Source organism: Sipha flava, unplaced genomic scaffold (genome assembly GCF_003268045.1).
Source record: "Sipha flava isolate LNK unplaced genomic scaffold, YSA_version1 3_pilon_pilon, whole genome shotgun sequence".
Taxonomy (NCBI): Eukaryota; Metazoa; Arthropoda; class Insecta; order Hemiptera; family Aphididae; genus Sipha; species Sipha flava.
In genome coordinates this window covers 1,651,159-1,661,399 of record NW_020273108.1, presented here as the reverse complement: position 1 = coordinate 1,661,399, position 10,241 = coordinate 1,651,159, and positions in this window count along the sequence as shown.

The following is a 10,241-nucleotide window of genomic DNA, read 5'->3' as shown; positions in this document are numbered from 1 at the left end:
AGAATACGACTCAGTCTTTTCAACCCTTCATCCCTTTCACCACTCCGTCCCGAGAGAGAGGTCCATCTGACTGTCGGCGCAGTGATCGTGTATACGCGTACAAGGGCGTGCCCTACCGGCCACCCACTCGTGGACCGGCTTGGCCACGATCTTGGCCGCTACCGCTGACTCGAAACACGTATTGATTTTCTGTTGGCTCTGGCGCACAGGCACACTCATATCAACCTCTCGTCGTCGTTGGACCCTCCTGATGGATTGCACGCGCACATACGATCAAAATACTTGCGTTTCTATGTCTGTGTGCGCGTGTGTGTGTGTGTATGTGTGTGTATATATATGTGTGTGTGTGTGTGTGCGTGCGTGTGTGTGCGCGTGCGCGTGTGCTTGTGTATGTGTGTATCCCAATCGTCAAGCACACAGTATTCGTACGCCAAAAAGGTTTAAGTCCTATTTTGATGGGATCACGTCACCACCGCCACTACACAATATGTCATCACTTCAGTAGCTATATGACTCCCGCACAAAAACACGTAGACGATAAGACCCAAAGAATATATTTTAGCCGTTTTGTGCTAGTGAAAGCTAGCGCGGTTCGTCTCACGGTTAAATGGAGAGTATTTTGTTGGCAATGTTTTAATATAACTCGTGTGTGGCGAGTTCATCACTCCCCCGGTTGGTCACCGTGAGAAAATTACATAAATCGAAGTCAAGACTCTACGCGGATTTTCGTATAGGACTTACGAGGACATTAACATTTTTTGGTTCGCTCAGAGATTTGGTAGTAGAAATGTGCATATTTATTTGTGTATGCTTATGCATCATACCAGTCATAATCTAATTGCGTAATATGTTTTGATTACGCTAAAGTACATATATTATTATTAATTCCCACCATAGACATAAACAGCATTCTCAGATAAAAGTGTATCACAACTCAGTACTGAGCCTACGCATATTACCATAAAGACCGGGCGGACGGTTTATTTGTCCATCATTTTTTATCGTAAGTTTTTTATACGTATACAAATAAAAAACACACATATTATCTACTGCGCGCATGCTTTATGTGTGTGTATGTGTGTGTGTATTTTTGGTGGGAATTAAAACCAAAACGGGAACAAAGAGAAACGCGTTCCTCTCTCGTAAATAATATTATTGTGATTATCGCAAGACGCATATACGCTTTAAAAGCCCTGTATGGCATATTTTCGTCACTCACTGAATCCAATGTAGTACAGCGGTAAGACGTACCAAATGAATTACCGAATCAACGTTAAGAAGTGTATGCGTTATTTATACTTCCGGGCGTGCCTATTAATGATGAAAGAATGTATAATTTTTTCAAAGTAATGTAAAATGATTCAATGAAAAAATCCAACTATCATAAAATCTCTTATTAAGTCTGTGAAAAATCTGTCACAAATGACAAACAATTCGTTTAAAGATATATATATAACACTACGTGTTGTTTCTCATGTGTGTTAATTTGTCATAGTTCTCTTCGATTTTAATTATATAAGATGAACTGTTGAAATTACACAAATTTATCTTTCCGATATTGTAATTTTTTGTTGGATTATGTATGCGATTTATAAATTCTAAAAAAACAATATACAATAAATTTTCAAATAATTGATATTGATTTGAATTGGATAATATGCTCCAATACTATAAAGTTAATTTCTATAATGTATTTTCAATTTATTATTAAAAAAAAAAAGAACCTATAAATAACAAATAAGTTACGATAAGTATCTAATATTTTAATTATTGAAACACATACAGATGATATATAAACTTATTGGATTGAAGTATAATTACTGTCGATAAGTGTATTATGAATGTACATCACTAAACTAATCTATTAAAACTTAATAGAGAACCATAGGGGAATATCGATAATGAAGTAAATACGATACGAAATATTATTTATGATTTAAAAGCTTAATATCGAAAACTACATTTTACTTTTTAAATGAATGACTAAAAAATAATTTTGAAAAAGTTGAATAATATCAAATTCAGTAGCTTATATACATATTGTGTAATATTAGCAGAGCTTTAGCTTCTTATTAAACTCTAAGAAGTATATAATTACAATGGCTTTACTAAGTCGTGACTCTTGAAAAATTGATTAAATAATATTATATAATATACATGTATTAAACAATACTTTACATATTTACATATATTTTAAATGGATATTGCTGTACATCATTTTTTTAATTTTAAAAAGTACATAATAATATTAATTTTATTACAAATAACTCTCAACTATAAGATAATACATAAAGTTGAATTGATTAATTTTTATTGTAATTTTTTTTATTTGATATTACTGACTGTTTCATACCATATATTGTGTACTATTATTTAATATATTCTAATCAAAATTTGATGATTTTTAAAATAATTCTAATTTTACACAGTATTTTTATAATAATAATATATTTGTAATTTTTTCATATTAACCATTTGAAATAATAGCTTATAGTTTTATTCCACTGTATTTACCCGGCTCACAAATGTTCGTGGTCATCTGCAATACTTTTCGATTTAACATTAATATTTCTATTACGTCTACTGATCCAGTGGCGTAGTCACTCAGAGTTTAAGTAATATTGAATATGAGGTAGCTGCAGTGGAATTGAATTAAAAACACCTAAAAAGTTAAGACAAAAATTGTTTTGTTTGGTTAATACTTTCTAATTTACAAATAAATACATTCGTCTATCCGAAGCGCATAACATTAGTTTTCATAGTATCATTTATTTAAATAAATTACTATAAATATAAACATGTAACAGTTGTAAAAATTTCCTGAGAAAAGTAAATTGTATAGGTTTTAAAATTATTTTTATTCGCATGTGTAATAATGCTACTTGTAAAAAAAACATTTTTACAATAAATATATTTGGAATATAAAAAAACGATGTTATTAAAATAGATCATGAATGTATTATGTATTATTTCATAGCATTTGATGTCTATAGGTTTCAAATGTTTCAAAGGTCACATTTTTATGTTACAGTTTGTCATTATACTTAAAACATTGAATTAAAAATGCTTATAGTTAAATTATGTTCTATTTTACACATTTGATGGTAGCTAGTCCGTGTATTTATAAAAAAAAATCCATGCTTAGATTTTATCTTACTAGAGGTTCAATATGTTAAAATATACACCAATATTGTTTTATTACGTGTTTATAACTAAACAGACTAATTCAAATATTCAATTGGTCATAAACGGACATTTATTTATGAAATATAGTTACTAAATAAATACATATAAGTTTATATATTTTTTTCTATTTTGAAAAATTACTTTTTTAAGTAGGTAATATTTGTATACATTAATATGAAAGGTTAAATTAACTTTATTAAAACTTTAAGCGGATACTACTCCAGTGTCACATAATTATGTTTTATTTTGTTTCGTAGGTGACGATATGGCTTAACTAATATTCGTATATAATTTGTTATATCGATCAATATATGAACAATATTATATACAATCAGTTATATAAGTAATGATTGATAACGAACAAGCCATTTTATCTTCTTCACTTGCCTTATCATTTTATTTCAAAGCTTCTATTTGGTGCGGTTGTTCAATTTTATTTTTTTAAATTTCTATTCTTATGAACGTATTCAAAACACTATTAATTAACATATTTCACAATGCAGGTATACTTTTCTATTGGAACGGCTTCATATTTTTCCATCCTAGAAAACGAAGGTAAAAAAAAAATGAATGCATTTTGACTGTAGCTCACAGCTATATATAAGTATATATACATATAAGATAAAACATAAAATATTATAATTCGTATAACAAAATACTTCACGTACTACGCGTATTACATATTCTCATATTAACAATATTAAACTAAATTAACGAAATTTGTCCATGGATAAAATGTTTTTCTTAAATGTTATACTTTGAACGTTGAGTAATAAATTCACCCAAATCTATATAATGCACTCATAAACTGTATACGATTAATATGAAAATACATATTTTGTTGAAACGTGTACATTTGGGATTTATTTCGGCTATATTATTACTATTATCGATGTACTTTTACGTATATTTATGTTATTAAATTATTACCATAATACTATTATAAAATTATAAGATAAGTTCGCTTTGTGTTATTTTATAAAGTTGTTACTACTATCCTTAAAATGATAATAATTGTTATAAAAGGTTACATGTAGAAAAACAACAAAACGCGCTGTGTATTAAATTATATTACACTTTATGGCAAACACATAATATTCAAAAGTCAAAAGTAATATTTTTAGTTTAATAATAAACAATCGACTATACTTTTAAGCTCAATCAGTACTGTATGCTTTCACAAATCTCAAGACAAAAATTATATGACTACATAATAAAAAATGATCTGAAGGATACAATTATCTAGATTAACAAGTTTAAGATTTCATAAATAACATAAATAGTACGTTATATATTATGTAGATTAAGAGGATAGAAGGGCCATGGCTTGAATAGATTAGTTTGTTATATTATAATCAAGGATAAACATTAAATAGTTTGATGAAAGTGTGGGGTTAAGTATATATTATTAAGAAGCTTATGTGTTGTACAATTTACGTAATTCTAAAATAGAAAATAAGATCATCATATTAATTAAATACAAGCATTAACTATCATTACTGCAACCAAATTTAGTTTAACATTTAAATTTCTTATGAATTATAAATTTTTGATTCGAGAGAAGTATAACTTTATATAAGTTAAGAATGCTCATACCGATTATTATCAAGCTTAATAACCAATAACATTTAAATCTGAAGAAATAATTAGATTATAATTCCGATTATTATTACTGTCTATTATCATATGAAATACCTATAAATATACCAAGCAAAATACTCATAAAATGTAAAACGTACACATTCATATAAAAATAAATCATTATCTGATTTAACAAGGACCGTAAAAATCAGTTAAAGTACAAAGTAGCATATACTACGAGTACATTAAGCGTGAATTATTATTTTTTATTTTTTTATTAGTTTAAACCAAACAAGAGTTTTATCTCTACGTCGTAATCATTCACCTGCTATTTTAAATGTACCACACATTCAGTATATAATAAGCACTGATTCTATTTCACCGTTAAAGTGATATTTAAGAAAATAAATAAATCAGCAGTTTTCTTGGGTTGAAGCTTAATGTCAGGCTTTTCAGTACAACTCATTTTTTAGCGAAGAAAATGTATATTCTATTCGTATTAAAAATAGGTTAAAAACAATCACTACTTAATAAGCGGCTATTGCTCTCTTATGATAAATAAATCCTTTCTATACCCATAAAAAATTGGTTAACTACTGTTAAATTTTAGTTATTTCAATTACTAATATATTGATTATAACGAATCTATACCCAATTGAAACGTTCTTAGCATAATGGATTCGATTATTTTAAATATACTGTATTATATAGTTTAAAATAATAATTATTAACAATTAATAACAATTATTGTTTTTATAGTGGTCATTTAGAGAATTTAGTTGTATAACCTTCAATATATTGTGTAATTTTTCTCTCCATTTTGTTATGTTTCTTTAAATATTAAAAAATATTAACAACCAAATTTAGAGGAATCACTTTATTCATGTCGAAAATAAATTATTAAAAAATCAATAAAAAAAAACTTGATCCATATTTTTAATTGATTGTGGATTAAAAGTAGTATTAATTATATTTTTCACTCTAAAACAACGAACTACGATAACCGTTTTTGAGGACATACCATACACTGTTAAAATAAATACGAATTACTATTTAACGAGGAATTTGTATTGTAGAACTCGTATGTAATATATCGAAAATGAATCTAGAAAGATTTTTCTGGTATATCTGTAAAGCTACATTTTTTTTTGTTTTTCCAATACATTAAATACTTAAGACTCAAGAAATTCAATCACTGTAGTTTATTTGGCGTTTAATTAATAAAATTAGAACATGAGATATTTAGTTTTTTTATTTTATATTATTTAACTTTTGGATTGAAAAAACTAAAATAAAACCAAAGGTCACTGATTATATCTCATTAATTCGGGAAAAAAAAATCTAATTAGTAATTCAATTATGTCAATAAATTATCAATTAAAATTCAATTAAACTTTATATATATTGAAACATTTATTCGAAGAAATTTTAATTTATTATTGTGCTTTTTTAGACAAAATAAGTACAAGCTAATTTTTTGTTTTACACCTATAATACTATTATACCAAATTACCTTACGACGTGATCGATTTGAGATTATAAAATAAATTTATAATAATATAATAAATATAATTATAAAAAGTAGTTATAATAAGTTATATTTCGTGTAAAATAAGTTGTCATAAACAAACCTTACAAATTTATAATATGATTACTAATTATCAATAACAATTTGCTATAATATTTCTTTACGAGATAAAACTAATTTGTATCAAATAAATAAAAGAGAGTAAAAAGTTAGGTGAACCAAATGTGAAGTATAGGTAAATATTTGTCTAATTAGTTTATGAAATAAAGTATACGTGGTTGATTTTATGAAAATGTTCGTGAATTTAAAATAAAAATTAATCATACAATAAACTAAAAATTAATTAAATACAATTAAAGTAATATTTTACTAATATTTTACTATAGTAAAATATTATTTTATTATTATTATATTATTGCAATGTATTGCAATTTGCACGTGACCGTGTAATCAAATTTAACTTTTATTCTAAATTTAGGGCTTACAAATTTTACAGATTGTTTATATGCATCATAATCGATGCGTGCATTGTTTAACGTTTAAAAAAAACATACATTTATTTTGCATGTTTTATAATTGCATACATTTCATTCACTTATTCGCGTCACGATCTTCATCTAATAACTCATCTTGAATTATCTAGCAGTATCAATACAATATGACGTATGTAAAATATGAGCATCCACACAATGCGGTTATAATTACTGTATTAAAATATTACTGACAAGGAACTATTGATATTTTTTATTCGTGTTACACTTCACTCTATTGAACTCTCTTGTTTAACTACAATTTTTATTCTTTATATTAATTTGTATTTATTGAATATTTTAGTAAATAATACGTGTATACATGTATTCTTGATCATTATTCGAAAAATAAATCTAATACTAATAAGATCGATGCTTATTTCTTAACTGAACAAGTACTTATGCTTATAATTTAATAGTGAAACATAAAACAACAATAATTTTTAATGGAGTTTAATAAAATCGTAGATAGATCTATATTGGCTATTTATAAAATATGTGTGTAATTGTATATATTAAATGGGTTTTATATAATATAATAACGTTTAAATGAATCGAAAGATAATTTTAATTTCAACTACTTATCTTAGCTGGTTTACTCAAGTTTTTGGGTAGGTTAATTATTTTTTTATTTTGAAGGAATTTAGCGATCTGGAATGGTAAAAACGGATTATCAGATACTGTCACACATTTAAGTGATACTCTTCCATAAACAAATAAATAATGCTCAAACGTATTATCTAAATATTATAATAGTAACTATATACATGTACATATACAAACCATGTATATCGTAAGTCTTTCAGTTATATGCTATGACTGATTGAGGTTGGAAAAATATTATTTTGTGTATATTTATTTTAAAATAATAAAACATAATAATGTTTTCATGTCAAAAATATAAAAACCTATATCATTTGCTCGTATTATATAGGTGTTTATATTTTTGACGTGAATTATTTGAAAAAAGTAATCATCCAGCAGTAATAATTTTAACAAAACGTATAATAAATATATTGACTATAAGATTTTATCATACATAAATATAAACATATATTTTAGTTATGTTTGTAGGTCTGTACACCAATTTCTCTTCGGCCTTCCAGAGAAGTATTTTTATTTGTTAAAAAATGATTATTATTTGTGTATAAAGTGCTTTTTCTACTTTATTAAGTATTTGAAATTTCAATGGCAGATTTTATCATAGAAATTTAAATATATTGATCGATACACGAAAATGACATAAAAATGATTTATGTGTTTCACAGGTTACGTATATTTATAAATAATGTATTATTTAGGTATAATGTTAAGATAAAATAAATTGTATACTAGTAATAGGCTCCAGACAAAATGTATACATTAAAATCAAAATTTGCCTTTTTCGTTTTTAATCTCAAAAAAATGTTCAACTAAAGACAATTAATTAATTACATATAAATATTATTAAATTATAAGAATTTTTTTTTTTATTACAATTAAATAATTCACATTTTTATTAAAATTTAAGTACCTCAAAATAATAAATTTTCTTCACAAAAATTTTATAAGCGATATAATGAATTCAACGGTTTTACTTTTTAAATAATTTACAGATAATACTATTGAAAATGCGTTGGCTCTGCTAGTATCATCAGCGCATAGTCCGTGTCGCCGTGCCAAAAATAAAATAATTTATATAATAAATAATAATATACCTAATATATTATTATTATCGAATGTCATTTCGGAGAAAAATCAAATGTTAATAGGTATACGTTATTTTCAGTTTAATTTTGGTGTATTATACATTGTACATAAACTTGTACGACCTGTACGTCCCAAATATAACTACATTTAGTTAATTGCCGGATACATATTAGTTATTATTTTTATAATTTAAAATTTATTTTCTATTATTATTTTTCAAAAACGGTTTTTGATTTTTGCATTAGCTAAAGTAGCAACATATTGTCCTAAATACGGCCCTGCCTACCATAGCTTGTGTTGCCTGTGCCTTCCACCGAGCCTGCATATACTTTAAGAGCGTATCAGTTATTATAACATCTTATCAGACTCGTACTACAATTTCTATATGACGTCATTTGATCAATTAATATTACAACACAAATATTTATTTATTTTTATTTTACTACACACAATATTTTAAAAAATATCTATAATATAAAATTGTCAAATACCGCCCTAGGCGTGCGCCTATATCACCTACCCCTCGAGCCGGCATTGACTAGCAGCATGATTTGTTTAAAGCATTCATCTTATAGTTTATAAAAAATAAAAATATTTAAATACATTGTGCAAAGTATGATTCGCTATAAAATTAAAACTAATTTTGAATCCATTGTAATAACCAAAAACCAAGCAAGTAGGCAAAATATGAAATCTAAAATCAGAATTTGTAAAATTAATATTTTTTTTTTTATAAATAGCTGATATTCTAATATATCTACTGCAAAGGTATAATACTAATAATTTAAATTAGCATTGTACCCTGGTGCATGAAAATGCAGATTGTTCAGTGCCGGATTAAACATTTGTGGGCCTCCAGGCCAGGGATTTTCAAACTTTTATAAACACTTTACTCCTTTTTACCAATAAACTTTTTATGTACCCCTTCTTAGTTAGTAAACTAAAATATATATAAAAAATTTAAAGATCCACACATAATGCAAAATAAAAAATTAAAAGATCACCACAATGGTTATTTTTACTGATTATATGTATAAATAATACGGCTTATGGTGGAGGGGGCATGGCCCATTCCCCATAGCTACGGCACTGCATAGTTTAGTAAAAAATGCTGCAACCGACAGTATATACTTTTATAATCATAACTAACAAAAACATTTATTACATTTTATTAAATTAGCTTATTAATTATGACACTTGGATGTTTACCACCTTAATTAAATAATAAATTGATAAAATTAAAAGAATAATAATAATGAAATATAAATAGGTATTTTTGTAAAACGAGAATAGTCATATAAAAAGGTAATAGCATTGTTAAACGTAGAACAAATCAAACAAATGTTGGACAGTCCTGTCCAATGTAGTACGATTGGCAACCCTAGCATAGCTTAATGTCGTGCCAATATAATTTTAATATATTCGACTGTGTATTTGGTATATCAGCAGACGCGTTTAATCAATGATGAATTAAACGGTTGGTTACAGTATCGTTTTAAGCCTGAAATTCGCAAATGTTAACTTGAATTTTGGAGTTTTTTCCACTATTTAAATTTAAAAGTTTGTTGGCCAAACTTGTACACTTTAAAAAATGTCGAGTACCCCCAAGGGGTACGCGTACCACGGTTTGAGAACCACTGCTCTAGGCAATTAACATTTTGGGCCCTACAAAATTATTTTTTACATACATCTTTAACATTACTATCCAATAATTAAAATAAACAGCT